Source organism: Manihot esculenta, chromosome 9, assembly GCF_001659605.2.
Source record: "Manihot esculenta cultivar AM560-2 chromosome 9, M.esculenta_v8, whole genome shotgun sequence".
NCBI lineage: Eukaryota > Viridiplantae > Streptophyta > Magnoliopsida > Malpighiales > Euphorbiaceae > Manihot > Manihot esculenta.
Genome location: NC_035169.2, coordinates 27,855,152 through 27,882,370, shown reverse-complemented (window position 1 = coordinate 27,882,370; position 27,219 = coordinate 27,855,152). Strand labels below are relative to the sequence as shown.

Genomic DNA, 27,219 nt, shown 5'->3' with positions numbered 1-27,219 from the left:
GGCGCTGTTGCCGGGGAATTGATTTAAACTAACGTATTTTCCCTTTATGACCAGGTCTGGCCGTAAAGACACTCTTCTTTATGACCCGGAGATTGAAAAGACTGCCAAGAGCTTAAGGAAGCAAGCAAATTTGAGGAACCAAGCCTCAAGACCATCTTCATCAACAACACCATCTCACAGACCACCTACTGCCCCTGCTGAAGAAATTTCTGCACCAGCAGAAACTTCCATCACCGCACCTACTACTGCTGAATTTGCACCAGAAACTGAACTTCTGGTTATGGCAGAAAATCCAGCAATGACAGCACCACCTGCTGCACATGTAGAAGCTGAAATACAAGCTGGAAACGCGCCCATCCAAGCACCTCAGCCACGGGAAAGAACTCTCGGAGAGTTAGCTGAACCAGCAGGAGATCAAGCACCCTTATGCATTGAATATCCCCTATTGACAGCACCATTCGAGCTAAGGACAGGTCTGATTCATCTCCTTCCTAAATTCAGAGGCCTAGAAAATGAAGATCCTCACAAGCATTTGAAGGCATTCCACGTTGTGTGCTCAACCATGAGACCTCAAGGCATTCCAGAAGACGATATCAAGCTTAGAGCCTTCCCTTTTTCCCTTGAAGACTATGCCAAAGAATGGCTATTCTACCTGCCACCCGGATCCATCACATCATGGGCTGATATGGTAAGAGCATTCTTGAGAAAATTCTTTCCAACCTCAAAAGCCATAGGCATCCGTCGAGAAATAAGTGGCATAAAGCAAAAGCACTCTGAAGGCTTGTATGAGTACTGGAGAGGTTCAAAAAGTTGTGCACAAGCTGCCCTCGGCATGATATTTCTGACCAATCTCTCATTGAGTACTTCTATGGAGGTTTGCTACCCTCAGAGAGAAAATTTATTGACGCAGCCTGTGGAGGAACAATTGAAAAAAAATCACCTCGAGAGATGAGGGACTTAATTTCCTCCATGGCTGCAGCTTTTCAACAATTTGGAGACCAAGAGCTGCCAACAAGGAATGTAAATGAGGTGAGTAATTCCATTTTATCATCCCAACTTTCTGAACTCACCAATGCTGTCCGTAGCCTTGTTGTGAGTCAAACCCAACAAGTCCAGCAGATTCAGCAGCCCAAGACATGTGGAATATGTACCAACAACCACCCAACTGATCTATGTCCTTCCCTTCAAGAGGAGGACCAGCAAGTCAATGCTGTTGGAGGCTTCAATGGGCAAAGAAGGTATGATCCCTATGCAAATACTTATAATCCAGATTGGAGGGACCATCCAAATTTCAGTTATGCAAGGGGAAACCAATATCCAAGCTACCAGCAAAGGAATCAAGCTCAAGCCGCACCTCAGAACTCCAATGCATCTCTTGAAGAGATTGTGAAGAATTTAGCAAGTACTGTGCAAAATTGTAATACCCGGCTAGAATCCGGCACCGGAATTCCTGTTGTTTGGTGGACTCCGGGGTGTTGGGATTCTATATAAGGATAGGAGTTATGGTTTCTATGTGTTATGAGGTGTTTTATGGTTTTACAGGTCTTTAGGTTTGAGTTTTGAGTTGAAATGACCTAAGGCAGTTGAGCCAAGTTCGGCCGCCGAAAGTAAGTTCGGCCGCCGAAAGTGTTTGGCTTCCGAAGGGAAGTTCGGCCCCCGAAGGTTGCATGCCTGTGCATGTGAGTGAGCAGCCGAAGCTGAGTTGGCTAGTGAGCTGAGTCATGTGTGTTGATAGATGTTGGCTTCAGATTCTTGCCATGATTTAGCCACGTCTTCTATGACTCATCTGCAAGTGCTTTGAGCAGCTCATGCAGGAGTTTGCTCATTCACCAAGGTTTGAAGGGTTTGAAGCAAAACGTGAGTTTGAGAGAGTTTGAGAGTGTGAGAAGAGGTGAGCCGTTTTCCCTTGTTCAGAGTGTTTAGCTTCTTGTTCCAGGAGGTAAGTGATGGTCTTGCCTATGTTTTATGTTTTCTGAAGGTTTTAGGGGGATTTGTGGAAGGAGATGCATGCTTAGGTTATGCATGATAGTTTGGATGAGTTATGCATGGCTACATGGTTATGTGTTATGTTTGATTTGTTGTTTGGGGTTATTAGCTCGTTTTGGACCCCTGTGCTCATATACTTATGTATATGTGTGTTGAGGAGTTGGTATATGCATGTTTGGAGTGGTGAACGGGAGGGAGGAGATGTTTGCCGTGAAGCTGAGTTCTGGATGAACTCAGGTTCGGCAGCCGAAGGTTCATTCGGCCGCCGAACCTCTTGCATGGTGGCTTAGGCTGCCACAGCTTGCCCCCGAGTGTTTTGCATGTTCGGCTCTGTTTGGGGGATTCGGCCGCCGAAGGTGCCGCCGAAGGTGCTTGAGTTTCGTCTCTGGAGAGGACATTCGGCCGCCGAACCTGCCGCCGAAAGTGTTCTGTTCAGCTTTTCTTTTGCATGCTTTGCATGGCTAGTTAAGTGAGTTTCAGGGGATTTTTTGGGGAGGTTAATAGAGGTATTGATAAGTGAGTTTGGTCCCTCATTTGAGTCCATCTGTATAGGTACAGACCAGAGGAACCAGAGAGAGCAGCAGTGAGTCCTGCTCCAGAGGTTCAGAACCTGCAGAGTCAGGCAGTCCAGTTAGCCAGAGGTGAGTGGAACTAAACTTATGACTTTTAATTGAATCACAAACTACTTTTAGCATATCTCATGCATCATGTTTATGCCATAGGTTGTTTACATTAGTATTCACGAATATGTTGCATTGCATTGGTATTTGATGATGTGAGTAAATGTTGAATGATCCAATAGTCACAGACAGGAAGACCAGGAGCCTTTGACTACGCCCTGGCACGTATAGCAAAGACCAGGAGCCTTTGACTACGCCCTGGCAGGTATATAGTAAAGTCCAGGAGCCTTTGACTACGCCCTGGCAATGGTAAGTTCACAGGTGTTATATACACATATACATATATGACAGGAAGACCAGGTGCTCGATTCTACGCCCTGGCACAGAGTTACTGGGACTATGTGGTGACAGGTTTACTCTTGATGTGGCTTGTCTGTGATATGGTGCATTCCATGAGATCATATTTTACTGAGATGTTTTACTGTTCTACTCACTGGGCTATAGAGCTCATCCCACTCCCTTAACCCCAGTTTTGCAGGTTCAGTGTACAGTGTACAGGGACAGTCCAGCAGAGTACAGAAAAGTAAAGAGATCTGTAATAACTTAGAGTGGACATGTAATATTAAAGAGATGTAATAGTTGTTGCTTGACCTAGTGACCTAGTGATGTATGTTTTATACATGATCTGTATATGTCTGTATGTTTTCCTGTATGTGAAAACCAGGCTTAACAGGTATGAGATAGCCCATCTAGAGCAAGCTCTAGTCAGGGATACAGAGTACAGAGTACATGAGTACAGAGTACAGAGATAGTGCATGCACAGGTTAAGCTTTGGGTCAGAAAAGAGTTTTATTTGTACAGAAAATGTATGATCATGTATGAGGTTTACAGGTACACAGAGAGTATAGCAGGCTTGCTACGGGTTCTGGCGGCCTTAAGCCGACCTGAATCCTAGCGCCGGTGACGGTCCTTTTTGGGGTCGTTACAGATTGGTATCAGAGCCCTAGGTTCACATGATCGGACCTATAGAGACAGTGTTGGGCTCAGACAGGGTAGAAGTGGTCAAGCACAATAGGAAACATCATGTCCACTAGGATAGGGTCTTGAGTCCTATCTGCTATGATATGCCATGAGTATTGTATGTGTATGCTATGTGATGTTTATGTGCTAAAATGGTATGTTATATGTTGTGTTTCCAGAGTAAGATGCGAGGAACTCGTCGATCAGCTCGATTGACTGGAGTCCCATCAGAGAATGAGAGACCAGCTGCTCGTCCTCCTGCATTGCCAAGGGCAAGGTCTCAGAGATCTAGCAGGGAAGGTATGTCCATAGACCCTAGAAGGTCTGTCGACGAGAGCAGAAGAGGAACAGTTAGGGGAGGTAGATCAGAGGAAGAAAGGGAGGCTATGGAAACTGATCCGTCTATGGATGAAGGTATGGGCGATTCCGAGGGAGGCGTTCAGGCCTCAGGTTATGGCTATCCATCCTTGTTTCAGGAGCCAGAGTATCCGATGGAGGGGATGTCGGAGTACTCTCGATTTGACCCATATCCTACATATATGCCATATATGCCATATCCTCAGTATTACCCATCATATCCACCATACCCTATGTATCCATCTTCCCCTATACATCCAAGTGCAGCACACCTAGAGCCAAATGAACCAGTACCTCTACCACCACAAACAGAACCAGTAGCCCCTGTTGTTGATAGACATGACCCTAGCTCCTCTGGAGGTAAAGTCCAAATGACGGAGTACTTGAAATTGGACGCTCCGAAATACAACACGGGAGATGATCCATTTGACTACCTCAGAGCAGTTAGGATGATAACCAGTGAATTGGGCGCAGATGATAGGCGAGCCATTGAGATGGCAGGTTTCACAATAAAATGCAAGAAAGCCAGAGAATGGTTTAAGAATTATGTAGAGCCTAGAATGGACAGCATGTCATGGGGAGAGTTCGCCAATGAGTTTGCAGGGTGGGCTTTTCCTGACAGCTCCAGGGAGATGAAAGTCATAGAGTTTGAACAGCTGAGACAGACAGACGAGATGAGTGTTGATGAATTCACAGATAAGTTCCTGGATTTGCTTCAGTACGTGGGTCAAGCCTATGATACTGATCAGAAGAAGGCGAGGAGATATACCATGAGACTGCATCCCAGGTATTCTTCTTTGATCCTTCCCGCAGAAAAGGAGAGTTTTCACTCGATTATAGATGCAGCCAGGAAAATGGAAGCTAGTGCCAATATTCAGAAACAGTCACAGGCACAGGCTTCGGGTTCTAAAGCCCCCACACCAAGTGGTAAACGATGGGATAGAGCGAAAGGAACAAAGAGTAAGTTCTGGAATAAAGTCAAGTCAGGTCTGGGAATAGGTAGTGGCTCAAGCTCTGGCACAGCTCCAGTCTGCAGACGATGCGGAAAACCACATGGAGGAGTTTGTCGGTTGGGATCTACAGCTTGTTTTCGATGTGGACAGGAAGGGCATATTGCTCGGGATTGTCCGCAGATGACTTTTGTACCGTCCCAGCAGATGAGTTCAGGCAGTGTGGTACAGCCAGTTGTACGGCCAGCAGCTCCAGTCATGCCTCAGACTAGTGGCAGAGGTAGAGGGAGAGGGGTAGCCTCTACTTCAGCAGCAGGTTCCCGAGGTGGAAATCCGGTAGCCCCAGCACGGATTTTCACAGTGACACAGGAGGAGGCTAACACGTCGAACACAGTGGTGTCAGGTAATCTCATCATTGGGTGTTCAGATGTGTATGCTTTGATGGACCCCGGTGCTTCTCATTCCTTTATTGCTTCGAGAGCCATAGAGCGATTGGGTTTGATCAGTTCTGAGTTAGAGTATCCTCTCTGGGTCAGTGGACCTAGATGTGACCCATCAGTGGCAGTGTCAGTCTGTCGTTTCAGTCCAGTGTTCATAGCGGGTAGATGCCTTCCAGCTGACCTTGTGGTTCTAGACTTGACAGATTTTGATGTCATTCTAGGGATGGATTGGCTATCTGCATATAGTGCTACGTTGGACTGTCGAGAGAAGCTAGTGAGTCTCAGAGACCAGGATGGGTCAGAGTGTGTCTTCAGAGGAGACAGGAGAGGTACACCCAGAGGTATGATTTCAGCCCTTCAGGCTCGTCGTTTGCTTAGGAGGGGTTGTCAGGGGTTTCTAGCTCATGTGAGAGAGCTAGACAGTCAGGTGAGGGAACCAGCCACAGTACCAGTAGTTCGAGAGTTTCTCGATGTATTCCCAGATGATTTGCCAGGACTACCACCTGATAGGGAGATAGGGTTTGAAATTGAATTACTGCCAGGTACTAAACCTATCTCTATTCCTCCCTACAGGATGGCGCCAGCTGAGTTAACAGAGTTGAAAGAACAGTTGCAGGACTTGGTAGATAAGGGTTTCATCCGCCCTAGTACCTCACCTTGGGGTGCTCCAGTGCTCTTTGTCAGAAAGAAGGATGGATCCCTTAGACTTTGTATCGACTACAGACAGTTGAACAAGGTCACTATCAAGAATAGATATCCCTTACCTCGGATTGATGATCTATTTGACCAGCTAGCTGGAGCAGGTTGTTTCTCGAAAATAGATCTGAGATCTGGGTATCATCAGTTGAGAGTCAAAGAGGCAGATGTGCCTAAGACAGCTTTCCGGACCAGGTATGGGCATTATGAGTTCTTAGTGATGCCGTTCGGGTTGACTAACTCCCCTGCAGCATTTATGGATCTCATGAACAGAGTATTCAGTGCGTTTCTGGATCACTTTGTCATTGTGTTTATCGATGATATTCTAGTGTATTCCAGAGATGCAGAGGAGCATGCCCAGCATCTGAGGATAGTACTGCAGACACTGAGAGAGCATGGGTTATATGCCAAGTTCTCGAAGTGTGAGTTTTGGTTACGGAGCATTGCCTTCTTGGGACATGTGGTATCAGCAGAGGGTATTCAGGTAGACCCCAAGAAGATAGAGGCTGTAGCTAACTGGCCCAAACCCACGACAGTGACTGAGATTAAAAGCTTTCTGGGACTGGCAGGTTACTACAGGAGGTTCGTTCAGAACTTCTCGAAGATAGCAGCTCCTATGACCAAATTGACGCAGAAGAACCAGAAGTTTATCTGGTCAGACCATTGTGAAGAGAGCTTTGAGGCGCTCAAGAGGCGATTGACCACAGCACCAGTGTTAGCTCTGCCTGTGAGTAATGAGGACTTCACAGTGTTCTGTGATGCATCTCGAGTGGGATTGGGTTGTGTATTGATGCAGAGTGATAGAGTAATAGCTTATGCTTCTAGACAGTTGAAGAAGCACGAGTTGAATTACCCCACCCATGACCTGGAGATGGCAGCAGTTATCTTTGCACTTAAGATGTGGCGGCATTACCTCTACGGAGTGAAATGCGAGATCTTCACTGATCACAAGAGTTTACAGTACATCTTAAGTCAAAGAGAGCTGAATTTGAGGCAGAGAAGATGGGTCGAATTGCTCAGTGATTATGATTGTAAGATCCAGTATCATCCGGGTAAGGCGAATGTTGTCGCAGACGCCCTAAGCCGGAAATCACTAGGCAGTTTATCCCATATAGCAGCAGAGCGGAGACCAGTTGTGATGGAGCTGTATAAGCTCTTTGACGAGGGATTACAGCTAGAGTTGTCTGGTACAGGTGCATTGATAGCACAGATGAGAGTGACACCTGTGTTTCTGGAGCAGATAGCTCAGAGACAGCATGAGGACCCTGAGTTGATGAAAATTGCCAGGACTGTGCAGTCAGGCAATAACACAGAGTTTAGATTTGACAGCAAAGGGATCCTTCGCTATGGGAGTCGACTGTGTGTACCAGATAAGGGCAGTGTGAAGGAAGACATTATGAGTGAAGCTCATAATGCGAGGTATAGCGTTCACCCAGGAGCTACCAAGATGTATCAGGATCTGAAAAGGGTCTATTGGTGGCCAGCCATGAAAAAAGAAGTGGCGCAGTTCGTGACAGCCTGTGAGGTTTGTCAGCGGGTGAAATTAGAGCATCAGAAACCAGCCGGAATGCTTAACCCATTACCGATTCCAGAGTGGAAATGGGAGAACATAGCCATGGATTTTGTAGTGGGTTTACCAGTAACGTCCAACAGGATAGACTCGATATGGGTGATTGTGGACAGACTCACAAAATCTGCTCATTTTCTTCCAGTACGGAGTAACTATTCTGTGGATAAGTTGGCTCAGGTCTATCTGGATGAGATAGTGAGATTACATGGAGTTCCAGTGTCTATAGTTTCAGACAGAGGACCTCAGTTTACTTCTCGCTTTTGGCGGAGTCTGCAAAGTGCAATGGGCACAAGGTTAGATTTTAGTACTGCTTTCCACCCACAGACTGATGGACAGTCAGAAAGGACCATCCAGACCATAGAGGATATGCTTCGCCTATGTGTGTTAGACTTTGGCGGTTCTTGGAGGCAGCATCTACCTTTGGTGGAGTTTGCCTACAATAACAGTCATCATGCTAGCATCGGGATGGCTCCTTATGAAGCCTTATATGGGAGGAAATGCAGATCCCCTATTTGTTGGGAAGAGGTAGGAGAGAAGGCTCTTGCAGGGCCAGAGTTAGTAGACATTACCAGTAGAATGGTGCCCATGATCAGAGAGAGAATCAGAACAGCTCAAAGTAGACAGAAAAGTTATGCAGACGTTCGCAGAAAACAGTTAGAATTTCAAGAGGGTACTTGGGTATTGCTGAAAGTGTCTCCAATGAAAGGAGTGGTTCGGTTTGGGAAGAAAGGTAAATTAGCTCCACGGTACATTGGACCCTTTGAGGTGTTGCAGAGGATCGGAAATGTGTCGTATAAGCTAGATTTACCTGCTTCTATGGAGAGAATTCACCCGGTATTTCATGTTTCTATGCTACGACAGTTTGTGGCAGATCCGAATCAGGTTCTGAGTGAGCCTGAGGTGGAGATTCAGACAGATCTCACCTATATCGAGCAGCCAGTGCGGATTCTGGACACGCAGATCAGACAGCTAAGGAACAAGGAGATTCCAATGGTGAAAGTCCTATGGAACCACCATAACCTAGAAGAGTGCACATGGGAGACACGGGCGTCTATGCTCCAGCAGTATCCATATTTGTTTTGAGGTTAGTTTCCTCTTTATGTTTTGTTTTTGTATGTTTTAGGAACATCCGAGGACGAATGTTCTTAAGGAGGGGAGAATGTAATACCCGGCTAGAATCCGGCACTGGAATTCCTGTTGTTTGGTGGACTCCGGGGTGTTGGGATTCTATATAAGGATAGGAGTTATGGTTTCTATGTGTTATGCGGTGTTTTATGGTTTTACAGGTCTTTAGGTTTGAGTTTTGAGTTGAAATGACCTAAGGCAGTTGAGCCAAGTTCGGCCGCCGAAAGTAAGTTCGGCCGCCGAAAGTGTTTGGCTTCCGAAGGGAAGTTCGGCCCCCGAAGGTTGCATGCCTGTGCATGTGAGTGAGCAGCCGAAGCTGAGTTGGCTAGTGAGCTGAGTCATGTGTGTTGACAGATGTTGGCTTCAGATTCTTGCCATGATTTAGCCACGTCTTCTATGACTCATCTGCAAGTGCTTTGAGCAGCTCATGCAGGAGTTTGCTCATTCACCAAGGTTTGAAGGGTTTGAAGCAAAACGTGAGTTTGAGAGAGTTTGAGAGTGTGAGAAGAGGTGAGCCGTTTTCCCTTGTTCAGAGTGTTTAGCTTCTTGTTCCAGGAGGTAAGTGATGGTCTTGCCTATGTTTTATGTTTTCTGAAGGTTTTAGGGGGATTTGTGGAAGGAGATGCATGCTTAGGTTATGCATGATAGTTTGGATGAGTTATGCATGGCTACATGGTTATGTGTTATGTTTGATTTGTTGTTTGGGGTTATTAGCTCGTTTTGGACCCCTGTGATCATATACTTATGTATATGTGTGTTGAGGAGTTGGTATATGCATGTTTGGAGTGGTGAACGGGAGGGAGGAGATGTTTGCCGTGAAGCTGAGTTCTGGATGAACTCAGGTTCGGCAGCCGAAGGTTCATTCGGCCGCCGAACCTCTTGCATGGTGGCTTAGGCTGCCACAGCTTGCCCCCGAGTGTTTTGCATGTTCGGCTCTGTTTGGGGGATTCGGCCGCCGAAGGTGCCGCCGAAGGTGCTTGAGTTTCGTCTCTGGAGAGGACATTCGGCCGCCGAACCTGCCGCCGAAAGTGTTCTGTTCAGCTTTTCTTTTGCATGCTTTGCATGGCTAGTTAAGTGAGTTTCAGGGGATTTTTTGGGGAGGTTAATAGAGGTATTGATAAGTGAGTTTGGTCCCTCATTTGAGTCCATCTGTATAGGTACAGACCAGAGGAACCAGAGAGAGCAGCAGTGAGTCCTGCTCCAGAGGTTCAGAACCTGCAGAGTCAGGCAGTCCAGTTAGCCAGAGGTGAGTGGAACTAAACTTATGACTTTTAATTGAATCACAAACTACTTTTAGCATATCTCATGCATCATGTTTATGCCATAGGTTGTTTACATTAGTATTCACGAATATGTTGCATTGCATTGGTATTTGATGATGTGAGTAAATGCTGAATGATCCAATAGTCACAGACAGGAAGACCAGGAGCCTTTGACTACGCCCTGGCACGTATAGCAAAGACCAGGAGCCTTTGACTACGCCCTGGCAGGTATATAGTAAAGTCCAGGAGCCTTTGACTACGCCCTGGCAATGGTAAGTTCACAGGTGTTATATACACATACATATATGACAGGAAGACCAGGTGCTCGATTCTACGCCCTGGCACAGAGTTACTGGGACTATGTGGTGACAGGTTTACTCTTGATATGGCTTGTCTGTGATATGGTGCATTCCATGAGATCATATTTTACTGAGATGTTTTACTGTTCTACTCACTGGGCTATAGAGCTCATCCCACTCCCTTAACCCCAGTTTTGCAGGTTCAGTGTACAGTGTACAGGGACAGTCCAGCAGAGTACAGAAAAGTAAAGAGATCTGTAATAACTTAGAGTGGACATGTAATATTAAAGAGATGTAATAGTTGTTGCTTGACCTAGTGACCTAGTGATGTATGTTTTATACATGATCTGTATATGTCTGTATGTTTTCCTGTATGTGAAAACCAGGCTTAACAGGTATGAGATAGCCCATCTAGAGCAAGCTCTAGTCAGGGATACAGAGTACAGAGTACATGAGTACAGAGTACAGAGATAGTGCATGCACAGGTTAAGCTTTGGGTCAGAAAAGAGTTTTATTTGTACAGAAAATGTATGATCATGTATGAGGTTTACAGGTACACAGAGAGTATAGCAGGCTTGCTACGGGTTCTGGCGGCCTTAAGCCGACCTGAATCCTAGCGCCGGTGACGGTCCTTTTTGGGGTCGTTACAAAAATCTTGAGAAACAAGTGAGCCAAATGGCCACTAACATGAGCAAATATGAATCTCAAGGGAAGCTACCCTCCCAAACTGAGATAAATCCAAGGCAAAATGCTAGTGCCATCACATTGAGGAGTGGAAAGGAGTTGCAAGACAATAGGGTTGAAAAATCACAAAAACAGGCCATGGAAGAAATTCTGCCAGAAAGTGATCAGGGCAGTGATTTGCCCAATTCACTAGTAGAAACTGACCCGATCGCTGGTCAAACTGAGCTGTCCGGCAGTGATCTGCCCAAACCACCAGAGAAGGCAGAAAGTGATCTGCTCAAATCACCAGAAAAGGCAGAATCCAGCCAAAGGCAGAAACAGCAACCTATGGAGAAATTCAAGGTACCTCCTCCCTTCCCAAAGAGATTTGCAAGGTCCCAAAAGGAGAAAGAGGAAAAAGAGATATTGGAGACACTTCGCAAGGTAGAAATCAACATACCCCTACTTGATGCTGTGAAGCAAATTCCAAGGTATGCCAAGTTTCTCAAAGAGCTATGCACCAACCGAAGGAAACTTGCTGAACGTGAAAAGGTAAGTGTGGGGGAGTGTGTTTCAGCTGTCATCCAAAGGAAACTTCCAACCAAATGCAAGGATAGAGGAATGTTCGCGGTTTCATGCAAAATAGGCAATGTGGGAATAAAGAAGGCCATGTGTGACCTTGGAGCATCAATCAATGTTATGCCACTTTCCATTTTTAACTTGTTGAATGCAGGTACACTCAAGGGCACCAGCATTGTAATCCAATTGGCTGACCGATCCATTGTCTAACCTAAAGGAGTTCTTGAAGATGTGTTGGTGCAAGTGGACCAATTAGTCTTTCCAGCAGATTTTTATGTTATTGACATGGAGGAAGACAAGAGCAACACCACCTCTGATATCCTACTTGGAAGACCATTCTTGAGTACAGCAAGAACAAAAATTGATGTGCATGATGGCACATTGACTATGCAGTTTGAAGGGGAAGTTATCAAATTTAATGTTTATGATGCCATGAAATTCCCCAATGATGTTTCTCCTGTTTATGGCCTTGATGTTATTGATGATTTAAGTCAAGAAATTTTTGATTTTGATCAAGAAAATTTACTTTATGATGGTCTTTGCAGGAAAGGAGAAGTGGACAGCAACATCACTGAAGCAGAAAAAATAGCAGACTGCTGTAACTTGCTGGATGTGGGTGATTTGCCCAGTGATTTGCCCACTTCACCAGACAATCTGCTCAAATCACAGCCCAAATCAGACAGCAAACAGACAGAAAACCAGCAGATAGAGGAAGCACCAGATTTGAAACCCTTGCCTAGCCACCTCAAATATGCCTACTTAGGAGCTGGAAATACACTTCCAGTAATTATTTCCAACCAGCTCAGCCAAGAAGAAGAGGAAAAGCTCCTTGATGTGTTGAGGAAGCACAAGAAAGCAATTGGGTGGACCTTGGAGGACATAAAGGGTATCTCACCATCAACATGCATGCATCGGATACTTATGGAGGATGAGTGCAAACCTGTTCGTGAGGCACAAAGAAGGCTGAATCCACCAATGATGGAGGTTGTGAAGAAGGAGATAGTGAAACTCCTAGATATTGGGGTCATCTACCCCATTTCTGACAGTAAATGGGTGAGTCCCATTCATGTGGTACCAAAGAAGACTGGGATTACCATTATCCCTAATTCTGAAGGAGAGCTAGTACCCACTCGTGTGCAAAATGGGTGGAGAGTTTGCATGGACTACAGGAAGCTCAACACAGCCACAAGGAAGGACCACTTTCCCTTGCCATTTATGGATCAAATGCTTGAAAGACTTGCTGGAAAAAGTCATTATTGCCTCCTAGATGGATATTCGGGATTTTATCAAATTCCCGTTGCACCTGAAGATCAAGAGAAGACCACCTTTACATGTACATTTGGCACCTTCGCATTTAGGAGGATGCCCTTCGGTCTTTGCAATGCACCAGCCACTTTCCAAAGGTGCATGATGAGCATTTTTTCTGACTATGTGGAGAAGATCATTGAAGTCTTCATGGATGACTTTACGGTGTATGGCAACTCATTCCATGAATGCCTAGCCAACCTGGAGAATATACTTCAAAGGTGTTTGGAGACAAACTTGGTTCTCAATTATGAGAAGTGCCACTTCATGGTCAGCCATGGCTTAATCTTGGGCCATATTGTTTCAGCAAAAGGGATTGAGGTAGACAAAGCCAAAATTGACACCATCAAAAATCTGCCCTATCCAACCAGCATTAGGGAGATTAGATCATTCCTTGGACATGCTGGTTTTTATAGGAGGTTCATCAAGGATTTTTCCAAAATAACTCAGCCTTTGTGCAGGTTGTTACAGCAGGATGTGCCATTTAACTTTGATGACAGCTGCAAAACAGCATTTGATTTGATCAAATCACTGCTAATTTCTACCCCAGTCATCCAGCCACCTGATTGGACTCTTCCATTTGAGATCATGTGCGATGCCAGCAACTTTGCTGTTGGTGCAGTGTTGGGACAGCGTGTAGGTAACTCTCCTCATGTCATTCACTATGCCTCACGCACCCTAGATGCTGCACAATGCAATTATTCAACCACAGAAAAAGAGTTGCTGGCTGTTGTCTTTGCATTGGAGAAGTTTCGGTCCTATCTACTTGGGACCAAGGTGATCATATACTCAGACCATGCTGCATTGAGGTATTTAATAAAGAAAAAAGAGTCCAAACCAAGGTTAGTACGTTGGATATTGTTGCTATAATAGTTTGACTTGGAGATTCGTGACAAGAAGGGAAAGGAGAACCTCGTGGCTGACCACCTCAGTAGAATTCTTTCAGAAATGGAGCCATACCCCATTAATGAAACCTTCCCTGATGAGCACCTCTTTGCTATCCAAGAAGAGGAACCATGGTATGCTGATATTGTTAATTTCCTTGCCACAGGTGATTTGCCCACTGATTTGCCCAAACACATAAGAGACAAGATCAAGAAAGAGACAAGGTATTATGTGTGGGATGAGCCTTACCTATGGAAGCATTGTGCAGACCAAGTCATAAGGAGATGCATCCCAAATCACGAGATCACTTCTGTCCTAACTTTCTGCCACTCTTACAGTTGTGGGGGACACTTTGGGCCACGCAAGACAGCCTTGAAAGTTCTTGAAAGTGGGTTGTTTTGGCCTAACATATTTAGAGATGCTTATTTATTTTGTAGGTCATGTGCAAGATGCCAACAAACAGGAAACCTTGGCAAAAGAAGTGAAATGCCACAAGCCCCCATCATGGTGTGTGAAATCTTTGACATATGGGGCATAGACTTCATGGGACCATTCCCACCTTCCTTTGGCAACACCTACATACTTCTTGCTGTGGATTATGTGTCCAAGTGGATTGAGGCCAAAGCAACAAGGGCTGATGATGCAAAAACAGTGTGTGATTTTGTAAAATCCCACATTTTCTCAAGATTTGGACTGCCCAAGGCCATAATCAGTGATCGAGGCACCCATTTTTGCAACAAGGTGGTAGAAACTCTCCTAAAGAAGCACCATGTCATCCATAGAACCTCTACCACATATCATCCTCAAACAAATGGGCTGGCTGAAGTGTCAAATAGGGAGATCAAGTCCATCTTGGAGAAAACAGTCTGCCCAAATCGCAAGGACTGGAGTGTACGCCTCAATGATGCTTTATGGGCATATAGGACAGCATATAAAACTCCAATTGGGATGTCTCCATATAGGCTGATTTATGGGAAAGCCTGCCATCTACCTGTGGAACTTGAACATAAAGCCTATTGGGCTGTGAAGAGCTGTAATCTTGATGAAAAAGAGGATGGAGTCCACAGAAAATTGCAAATTCAAGAGCTTGAAGAGATTCGGCGTGATGCATATGAAGCTTCATGGGATTACAAAGCAAAGACCAAAGTCTTCCATGACAAAAATATCTCCAGAAAACACTTCCAAGTTGGTGATAAGGTCTTGCTTTTTGATTCCAGGTTCAAATTATTCCCTGGAAAGCTTTGGTCTAGGTGGATTGGGCCATTCTTGGTTGAGCGTGTTTATCCACATGGAGCTGTTGACATACGGAGTCCACAAACAAGCAAAGTTTTCAAAGTTAATGGGCATCGTTTGAAGAGATTCTATGAAGGTTTTACTGTCCATGTTGTGGAGGAGGTTCCCTTGGATCCCCCTTCCCAAGACTGCTGAGCAAAACACTGAAGTCCAACCCAAGACAGAAAACAGGGCGCTACTGGGAGGCAGCCCAGATGTAGTGATTTGCCCAGTGATTTGCCCACTGCTTGCCCAAATCGCTGGGCAAATCGACTGAATGTACCATAGTTACAAGTGATCGGGGCAGTGATTTGCCCAATTGCCCAGATAATTTGACCAAGATCACCGGTCCAATCGCAAAATCAAGCACATCATCAGAAAAGGGCGTGAACAGTACCAGCCCAGCAACTGCAAAGGAGAAGCGATCTGGCCAAGTGATTTGCCCATCGCTTACCCAAATCACTGGTCAAATCACCCTGTCAAGAATCCAGAGGACCAGCATTAAATGATCAGGGCAGTTCACATACCCAAATCACTTTAAGTAGTTCTTTTCTTTTATTTTTTACTTTTTACGCTACTTATTGTCTTTTATCTTTTCTTCTTCAAGATTTCTCTCCTCCGACCACCACTGACCCATCGGCAAACCCAAGACCACCATGGTAAGAATTAAGATGAAGGCCACCGGCGGACCGTTCATGTGGAAGAAACTAGGGCTGCTGAAACCCATCCCCTCCGACAGTGACGATGAGGCGTGGGACACCACTCCACCAGCCACCACCAGCACCGAAACGCCACCGGATACTGAACCAGCGACCGGACGCACCGACTCACCGGCCGTCCAGACATATCGCTGGCAAAAGAAACGGCAAAGAACGCCGCCACCACCATCCACAATAGTCCCGACGGCGAACCCTAAAGGCGAAACGCCACCAGAAGCCACCCCTTCCTCTGGCCACGACCAGAAACGGCCAAGAACTCAGTCGCCACCTCCACCGCCGAGATCAGAGCCAGAACCAGAAACCACCATTGCCACACATCCCGCAGGTCATGAGGAAGGCGATGTGCCCAGCAATTTGCCCACTGATGCGCCCACTAGTACGCCCAGTGATTTCACCAGCAATGTACCAAGCGATGTGCCCAGCAATGTGCCCACTGATGCGCCCACGTACTTGCCAAATGGTATGCCCAGCAATGTGCCCAGCGACACACTCAGCGATATGCCCAGTGATCTGCCCAACGATTTGCCCAAGCCATCACACCCAGATCATATCGTCCGAGCACTAACATTCAACAAAGTCTCTGAACGCACCAGGCTGATTAAAATCTCATCTATACCCTACCACCCAGGTAAGCACATCCACCATGGCACCCTTGGATCACTGAGACTCCATTCCCAGGTATGTTCCCTCATCTCTGCTGTAATACCCGGCATGTTCAGACATCGAAATTCCTACCGTCCGATGGAATCTAGGATGTCAAAGCATCCCTGAAGGGTAGAGTGAAGGTTTTCTAAAATGTTTTTACATGTTTTACGCTTTTGTTTTAGAAAAGAAATGAGTTTTGAAGAGAAAAGGCTAAGGAAGTCTTTGCCACTTTCGGCCCCCGAAAGTTGAAGTTCGGCCGCCGAAAGTACCCCATGTTCGGCCCCATAAACTCTAATGTTCGGCCTCCGAAGGTGGTGAGGTGTTGCATGTAGCTTTAGCCACCAAATGTGAAGCGGTGGTTCTTTGTTAAAGGTGCTTTTGGCCGAGAAAGGAGGTGCTTAAGCTTTCCTTTGGGTCAGAGACATGTTCATGCTTCCCCTTAGTGACTTACCTAGTTTCTCATCAAATCTTTCAAAGAAAAACAAGTTTAAAGTGAGTTTAAGATAGTTTTGAGAAGTTGTGGAGTTTAAGAACGTGTGAAGCTTGAATCTCCATCTCTTCAAGTTTGGAGTCACACCAGCCTTTGTTCCTCAAGCGGTAAGTGTGAATCCTTAGTTTTTATCATGTTTTACATAAGCTTGATGAAGGAGAAGGGGAGTTATGCATGTGTATGCATAAGTTGTGCATAGTAGGGTGCATAAATCGTTTATGCTATATGTATGCTTGATGTGTGTTGTTGGTTGGAGTTTTAATGTGGTTTAAGACTCCTATATGCATGATTAAGTGTTAGAGCATGTTTGGAGAGGTGGGATGCATGTTTGGAGGGTTAGTGTTTGGATGGCATGGTTGTGCACGAAGCTGAGTTCTGGATGAACTCAGGTTCGGCCGCCGAATGTGGGAGTTCGGCCGCCGAACCTCTTCTGAAGGCAGTTTTGGCTGCCTAAGGTTGCCCCCGAACATTTGGACTTTCGGATCTGTCATGCACATTCGGCCGCCGAAGGTGCCCCCGAAAGTGCCCTGTCCAGCTTTCCTTTGCATGTTTTCCATGGTTGTTCTAAGGTGTTTTAAGGGGTTTTTGGGGAGATGTTTAGAGATATGTTAGAGTATGTTTGGTCCCTCATTTAAGTCTATCTGTGTAGGCACAGACCAGAGGAACCAGAGAGTTCAGCAGTGAGTACCGCTTCAGGAGCCTGCAGAGTCAGTCAGAGTCAGTCAGAGGTGAGTGGAACTACACTTAATTCTTTGAATTACGAAATGTAATGTTTTTAGCATATTTCATTCATCATGAGTATGCATAGGATGATTGCATTAGAAATCACGAATATGTTGCATTGCATAGTTAATTGTTGATGTGGGTGAATGCTGAATGATCCAATAGTCCCAGACAGGAAGTCCAGGACCCCATTCTACGGCCTGGCAGGTATAGAGAGTTCAGGACCCCATTCTACGGCCTGACAGGTTTGTTTTTATACAGGAAGTCCAGGACCCCATGTGATGGCCTGGCAGATTTATTATTTATACAGGAAAAATCCAGGACCTCATCACTGGCCTGGAAATTTAAAATATGTGTGTATGTATGTATGGATGTATGTATGCATTACAGGAAGACCACAGTCGACGGCCTGGCACGGATTAGATACTGGGACTATGTGGTGACAGGTTTACCCTAGATGTGGATTGTCTGTGATATGATGCATTCCATAAGATCATGTTTTAATGACAGGTTTTATTGTTCTACTCACTGGGCTATAGAGCTCATCCTTCTCCCTTATTCCCAGTTTTGCAGGTTTCAGTATACAGGTTGTACAAGGGCAAGTCAGAGGTGCATAAAAAAAAAAAGAGAGCTTGTAATAGTTAGAGTGGATATGTAATATTAAAGAGATGTATTAGTTGTGTAAATAGTTAAAGTGTGCTTGACTTAGTTATTCTATTTTATAAGTCTTTTGTATACATGATCAAGTTATATAACTGTTTTACAAACAGGTGAAAAACCAGGCTTAACAGGTATGATTTAACCCATCTAGAGCAAGCTCTAGTCAGGGGTACAGAGTACAAAGTATAGAGATTGTGCATGCACAGGTTAAGCCATAGTTCAGAGAAAGAAAAGTTTTTATTTTCACAGAAAATATATGATCATGTATGAGTTTTTACAGGTACACAGAGAGTATAGCAGGCTTGCTACGGGTTCTGGCGGCCTTATGCCGACCTGAATCCTAGCGCCGGTGACGGTCCATTCCCGGGTCGTTACATCTGCTATTGGCTGGGACACCTTTTTCTTCCTACGCATGCCCTCTTTCCTTGAACTCACACATGAGTTCTTCACCACATTTTATTTTGATAAGGCTGCCATGCACAATCTACACACACCAGGCACCGTTGGATTTAGGCTACTGGGTCAGCGATTTCGCTTATCCCTGCAAGAATTTGGCATCGCCATGGGCTGTGAATGCCCACAGTCCTCCTGGGACTTCCCTGCTGAGTTTGATCCAAGCTCTGTGTACTTGGAATTAAGTGATAATCCACCAGACTCATACTCACCCACCAGGTCCAAGGACCTATACCTCAGAAACCCCAGCATGAAATACCTCCACAGATTCCTGGCTTATACATTTTCTGGGAGGAAGGATGCTTCCAACATCCTGACCAGGACTGAGTTATACATCCTTTGGTGCATGAACACACACAGGAAAATACATCTTGGATACTGGGTTGCCACCCAACTATCCAGCATCATTCAGTATAACAGACCACTGATTTTTGGCCCCTTGATCACTGCCATTGCAGTGAATCTCAAATTATTGCACCCAGCACATACTGACCTTTCCCCCACTTCCAAGACAACCCCCTTGGACCTACGCACATTAGATGACATGGGGTTGCTTTGCAAGGTGGGGGACATTTTTTCCATTGCACCTGCAGGTCCAATAACACCTCGCCATGAGCGCATTTTCAAAAGGAAAAAAACCTCCATAAGCACCAGCACTCAGCAGCCGACCTCCACAGCAGCACCAGCAGAGGGGACAACACAGGCAATAGGGCAGGAACCAGCAAATGAACCACCTCCAGCAGCCCCACAGCAGGATGCTCCTCAGCCACCTGAAGACGAAACCCCCAACCAGACAGTAGAGGCTCGTCTCAGTAGGATTGAGGACCGAATGCAAAGGATGGAGCACTTGTTGGACCTGCTGGTGGACCATTTTCTGCCCCAGCACCATGACAGATAGCGATCTGCCCAGTGATTTGACCAGTGCTTGCCCAAGTCACTGGTCAAATCACCCACAGGCCAGGAAGTCCCTTTCCCTTTTCTTCTTCATTTCTCTATATATATATATATATATATTCAAACATTGAGGACAATATTTGGGATAGGTGTGGGGGTACTGGAGAGTATTTATTCACTGATCACACCATCTTTTGATTTCTTTTTGTTTCTTTTTGTTTCTTTTTTCTTTTTGCATTATTCTTTTTTCTTTTTGCATTATTCTTACCCCTTTTTGCACACACACACAGAATTTTTGTCTTAGCTTTTGCTCTACTCAACATAGATAACAAGGTTAAAAGAGTCTCCTTATCTCATGACCCCATTGATCTACCACCCCTTTAAGCCTAAATTGAATCATTCACAGTATGTTACCTTCACTTAGGGAGTTTTTCTCTTGAATTGAATCCTTAAATTTGCTAAGGTCAAGGGAAATAAAAATACAAATACATGCAAACACAAAGTTAGTGTAACTCCCTATGAGCTGATTTGCCCAAATTATCATGAAAAACCAGCACAAAGCACAAATCACAAACTTGTTCCAATGGTCTAAGACTATGAACTGAGCCTAATAGCCACTTGGAGAAGTAACTGACTGAGTAACCGGGGGTGTATCACCCATGTACACAATCGCGTAAAAAGGTCAGTAACTTTTTCAAGCAAATAAGTTTCGATGGTCTAGACTATGAACAGAGCTAGTAGCCACTTGAACAAGTGACTAACTGAGTAACCGGGGGTGTATCACCCATGTACACAATCGCGTAAAAAGGTTAGTGACTTTTTCAGGCAAGGATAAGAATAAGTGCTGCTGAAAATAAAAATATAAATTAAATAAAAAAGAGAAAGAGAGAAGGTGGCAAGTCACTCCTAGGGGTTGCATTAAAACTAACATAAAGGAATAAGCATGATTGATTCAAAAACCTTTCTCTTGACCATGGTAGGTGAAAGGAAACAAGGAAAGGAGAGGATGACCTTAGTGCATGTACTCTATACTGTGATAATTCAGATTAGGAGTCTAGGGGGGGCTGATTAAGTGGTACTTAGGCTCTAAGGAAAAAGGGGGCTTGATTGGCTAAGTTATTTGTTGCTTGAGGACAAGCAAAAAGCTAGGTGTGGGGGTATTTGACCAAGCATAAATTAGTCACATTTTTATTATCTTTTTTATTGTTTATTTACACATTTTTTAGTTTAATTTATGGTTTCTATCTTGTTTTTACAGAAAAGGAAGAAATTGGAAAATTGGAGAAAAAGTGCAGAAAATTGATAGAAAAGTGATTGGGTCAGTGATTTGCCCAGTGATCTGCCCAGATCAAGCTGAAGCAGAAACCTGGAGGCAACAGGCAGAAGTGATATGGGCAGTGATTTGCCCAGGACACTCGAAGACACTGGCCAAATCACTCGCAGAAGACAGAGAGAACTGACTCGTAGAAACGTGATCAGGTCTGTGATTTGCCCAATCACTTGAAGAAACTGGTCAAATCACCGGGCAAATCACTTTCACAGCAGAAACTGACAGCAGAGCGGGAAATTGGGCAGAAAACAGAAATCCGAATTTTCAGAAGTCCAAATCCAACTCAATCACTATCAATACAAATCCAAGAGCCACGAAAAGAACTTCTCATCCAAGGAATTCCAATTGCAATTAAATTCAACATCAAAAGAGGAGTCAAACACCAAATCAAAAAGGGATTTTAAAACCCTAGATGGATGGAAATCTGCAGCTATAAAAGGAGAGCCTCCAAACCAGCAAAAGCATCTTCTGATCAGCAATTCAACTCGCCAGAAACTCTCCAGCATCTTCACTTTTCTTTTCTTTTCATCTTTTTGTGTATTTAGTCCACCATGAGTGGCTAAACTCCTTCTATTCTAGTTGAAGTTGGTGAATTTCAGATTTTGTGATGAATTGGGAGATTTAAATCTCCATTGTTAAACTTCTATTTATTTCCAATATTTATGCAATTTGATCTTGCTATAATTGTTGCTTTACTTTTAGAATCAATAAGGGCCCATTGCTTTTAATTGCTTGAGTAATAATTGTTTAAATAATTTTGGTCCGTAATTGCTTAGAATATTTAAACTCACATTTAATCAAATTGCATGATCTAAACTTGACCACGCGGTTGGCAAGGTTAGAATTAGGTTTATCTAAGTCTTAATGCAGTTAACAGTTGTTCGATGCTATAATGCCCCAAGGACGTTCCTTGGCAACTTGTTAACTAGTGTTTGATTAGCGAACGTTTCCTAATCAAACTAGAACTAAGGAGGAATTTGGATTGTGAGAAGCGTCTTCCACATCCAAAACTAATTTATTGGAATAAATAGGAGAGTTAAAGAATCAAGGATCAATTCTAAACAATCTGAAATAAGAACCATACTTCAACTAGAAGCTTTTCTCTTATTGATTTACTCATCTTTAAATTATTGCTTTCTTTTGCTATTTAGTGTTAATCCATCAACTCAAACCCCCCTGTTTTATTTACTTGTTATTTACTTGACCAAGTCATTATTAGGAAAATTCATAGTGTCAATTCCCTGTGGTTCGACCCTATTGCCACTATCTACAAGTTTATTGTTGATCGTTTAATAGGTTTATTTTTTACGGCTTCGACAACCGCCTATCAGTAGGCCAGTTGGCTACTGCCTCTACCTTCTTGGGGTCCACTGCTATGCCTTCATCTGATACTACATGCCCCAAAAAGGAAATGCTCCTCAGCCAGAACTCACACTTAGAGAACTTGGCATACAAGCCATTCTTTCTCAAAGTCTGTAAGACTATCCTCAGATGCTGGGCATGCTCCTCTGCATTCTTGGAGTACACTAAGATATCATCTATAAAGACAATCACAAAGTGATCCAGGTACTCCCTGAAAACTCTGTTCATGAGATCCATGAATGCTGCAGGGGCGTTAGTCAACCCGAACGGCATTACCAGGAACTCATAATGCCCATATCTGGTCCTGAAAGCTGTCTTGGATACATCTTCTTCCCTGATTCTCAACTGAGGTATCCGGACCTCAGATCTATCTTAGAGAAACAACCTGCTCTTGCCAGCTAGTCGAATAGATCATCGATCCTAGGTAGAGGATACTTGTTCTTGGTAGTGACTTTGTTCAACTGCCTGTAGTCGATACAAAGTCTAAGAGATCCATCCTTCTTCCTGACGAACAGTACTGGAGCACCCCAAGGTGAGGTACTCGGGCTGATGAAACCCTTATCTACCAACTCCTGTAACTGCCCTTTCAACTCTCTCAGCTCTGCTGGTGCCATCCTGTAGGGAGGAATAGAGATCGATCTGGTACCAGGCATCAACTCTATCTCGAACTCTATTTCCCTATCAGGTGGTAGTCCTGGAAGTTCTTCAGGAAACACATCTGGGAATTCTCTAACAACTGGCACAGAGGATGGTTCTCTAACCTGACTGTCTAGCTGCCTCACATGAGCTAGGAACCCCTGACAACCCCTCCTCAACAACCTACGAACCTGAAGGGCTGATATCAAACCCCTAGGTGTCCCCCTTCTGTCTCCTCTGAAGACACACTCTGACCCATCCTGGTCTCTGAAACTGACTACCTTGTCTCTGCAGTTCAAGGTAGCATTATACGTAGATAACCAGTCCATCCCTAGAATGACATCAAAATCCGTCAACTCTAGAACCACTAGGTCAGCTGGAAGGTATCTACTCTCTATGCATACTGGACTGAACCGACAGACTGACTCTGCCAAGGATGGATCACACTTGGGTCCACTAACCCAAAGAGGACACTCTAACTCAGAGACTATCAAACCCAATCTCTCTACGGCTCTAGAAGCAATGAAAGAGTGAGAAGCACCGGGGTCCATCAAAGCATACACCTCGGAACACCCAATGATGAGATTACCTGACACCACTGTGTTCGACGTGTCCGCTTCCTGCTGAGTCATGGTGAAAATCCGTGCTGGGGCTGACGGACCTGCACCTCAGGAACCCATCCCTGATGAAGAGGCTGACCCTCTTCCTCTGCCTCTGCCACTACTCTGAGGTACGGCTGAAGCTACTGGCTGTACCACACTGCCTGAGGTCATCTGCTGGGATGGTGCCATTAAGGTCGCCTGAGGACATTCCCGTGCAATATGTCCCTCCTGCCCACATCTATAGCAGGCTGTAGTTCCCATCAGACAAACTCCTCTGTGTGGTTTCCCACATTTCTTGCATACTTGACTGTCTGTGCCAGAGCTGGAGCCACTACCCATTCCCAGACCAGATCTAATCCTGTTCCAGAACTTGCCCTTCTTACCCCTTGGTCTATCCCATCTCTTCTTGCTCGCACCTGCTGTACTCTGTGAGGAGGAAACTGGCTTAGAACCAGAAGACTGTGCCTTAGACTATTTCACTGTTCCCTGTATAATGGCATTGGCTTCCATCTTCCTAGCTGCATCCACTATCGAGTGGAAACTCTCTTTCTCTGCTGGAAGGATCAAGGAGAAATACCTGGGATGAAGCCTTATGGCATATCTCCTTGCCTTCTTCTGATCGGTATCATACGCCTGACCCACGTATGGTAACAATTCCAGGAACTTATCCGTATACTCATCTACGCTCATCTCCTCTGTTTGTCTCAACTGCTCGAACTCCACAACCTTCATTTCCCTGGAACTGTCAGGAAAAGCCCACCCTGCGAACTCATTGGCGAACTCTTCCCACGTCATACTGTCTATTCTGGGGTCCACATAGTTCTTGAACTATTCCCTAGCTTTCTTGCACTTCAATGTGAACCCTGCCATCTCAATGGCTCTGCTGTCCTCAGCTCCCAACTCACTAGTTATCATTCTGACTGCACTGAGATACTCAAAGGGATCGTCTCCCGTGTTGAATTTAGGAGCATCCAACTTCAAGTACTCTGTCATCTTCACCTTGTTTCCCCCTGAAGAACTAGGTTGCTGTGCTTCAACAACAGGGGCTGCTGGTTTAGGTGGTGGAGGTGGAGGTACTGTTTCTCTGGATTCAGGTTGTGCTGGACTTGATTGAAAAGGTGGGGGTGGATACATGGGATATGGTGGATAAAAGGATGGATAAGGCATATAAGGCATATAGGGTGGATATGGGGCGAAGCTGGAGTAATCCGACGTACCTCCCATCGGATACCCGGGGCCCTGTGGAAAGGGTGGATAGCCAAACCCCGAGGCCTGTGCGCCTCCCTAGGACTCCCCCATACCTTCTTCAGACCTTTCCATACCCATGCTTTCATCTCTACTCTGGTCAACATCCACAGCCTCTCTCACTTCCTCTGATCTTCCTCCTCTGTCTACCCCTCTTCTGCTCTCGTCAAAAGACCTTCTAGGGTCTCGTGACGTTCCCTCACTGCTTGACCTGTAAGATCTTGCCCTTGGCAATGCAGGAGGACGAGCAGCTGTACCCTCACTTCCTGGTGGGACTCCAGTCAATCTTGCAGATCGACAAGTTCCTTGCATCTTAACTCACTGGAAAACAGCACATAACATAGCACATCAGCATCATATAGTCCATGTGGGAACACATGAACCTCAAGCATACATCACATATAATATAATGCACATGCATGAATCATGGCATTTCACATCATCATAAAGACAGGACTGACATCCTATCCTAGTGGACATGTTTTCCTATAGTGCTTGACCATCTGTGACCTCTATGAGCCCGACTCTCTCTCTATAGGTCCGACCAAGTGAACCTTGTGCTCTGATACCACTCTGTAACAGCCTGGAAATTGAACTGCTACCGGCGCTAGGATCTAGATCGGCTTAAGGCCGCCGGGACCCGTAGCAAGCCTGCTGTGAACTCTGTGAACCTGTGAAATCCCATACATGATCATACATTTTCAGTAAAAATTTAAAACTTTCTTCTTTTCTAAGGCTTAACCTGTGCATGCACTCACTCTGAACTGTAAACCCCTACTAGAGCTCTCAACTTTGCTCTAGGTGGGCTAAACTCATACTGTGTTAAGCCTGGTTTTCATACCTATACAATAAAACATTTACATAAAAATATCATGTATACAAAAGGATTACAACTCTTATAATCAAGCACCATTCTATACACTGTACATTATACACTATCTCTTTAACAAATACATGTCCACACTAACTATTACATATCTCTTCTCTTTCTCTGTTCCCTGCTGACACTTCTGGACCCTGAACCTGCAAAACTGGGGTTAAGGGAGAGGGATGAGCTATACTAGCCCAATGAGCAGAACTATAAAACAGGTGATCAAAACATGATCTCATGGAATGCATCATAGCACAGACAAGCCACATCAAGGGTAAACCTGTCACCAAGTAGTCCCATCGTCATAACATATGCCAGGGCGTAGTCAAAGGCTCACTGGACTTCCTGTAACATAACATAACTTACACTGCCCCAGGGCCTTATTAGGCACCTGGTCTTGGCGTCCCTTTTTGTGCCAGGGCGTAGTCAAAGGCTCACTGGACTTTCTGTAAACATAACATATGCCAGGGCGTAGTCAAAGGCTCACTGGACATCTTGCCAGGGACTATTGGATCATCCAGCATTTACCCACATCAACAACATAGTATGCAATGCGACATATTCGTGGTAACTAATGCAATCAACCTATAACATGGTCATGATGCATGAAACATGCTAAAAGCATTTAATTTCTCATATTAAAATAGTTAAGTTTAGTTCCACTCACCTTGGCTGACTCTAAACTAACTCTGCAGGTTCAGAAGCAGTGCTCACTGCTGATCTCTCTGGTTCCTCTAGTCCGTTCCTACACAGGTGGACTCAAATGAGGGACCAAACTAACACAAGAACAACTCTAAGAAACTCCCCGAAACCCCTCTAAAAGATCCTAAAACTATCACATAAAACATGCAAAAGAAGGCTGGACAGGGCACCTTCGGCGGCAGGTTCGGCGGCCGAAAGTCCTGTCCAGAGACGAAACTCATGCACTTTCGGCGGCCGAACCTCTTCTTTCGGCGGCCGAAAGTCTCTTACTAACATTCGGGGGCACCTTTGGCAGCCGAAAGTCTCGTCCAGAGACGAAACTTAACCTTCGGCGGCACCTTCGGCGGCCGAACCTTGCCTCCAGAGATGAAAGTCCAATTTTTTGGAGGCAAGCTTTGGCAGCCGAAACTGCCTCCACAAGGGGTTCGGCGGCCGAACCTTCCTTCGGCGGCCGAACCTGACTTTGCCTGTTGGGCAGAAACTTGCTCTGTTTCATGCAAAACTCACCCAAAACTTACCCAACATGCATATCAACTACTCCCAACTAGCATATACCATATATCATGCATAAAGAGGTCCAAAGCTATCCTAAAACCTCAAAAAAACATATCAAACAACACTTAAACATGCTTATACACAAAAATCTTCAAAAGCCTCACCTGAACCAAATCATGCATACTACCCATAAAACTTCCATAAAACCTTCAAAAATCAAGAAAGGAAGTTCAGGATCTTCACTTACCTCTTCCAAACAAGAGAATAAACGATCCCAACGTGGAGATATGAAGGAATCCTCTCTCAAAATCTCCAAACCTCCAAACTTACCTTCTTTGCTCAAAACATCAAAACAACATCAAA

The 27,219-nt window shown here is 45.0% G+C and overlaps 1 pseudogene; it reads right to left on the bottom strand.

Moving 5' to 3' along the window:
- Window positions 1-27,219, bottom strand: part of LOC122724641 — a 52,034-nt pseudogene that overhangs the window by 23,816 nt on the left and 999 nt on the right.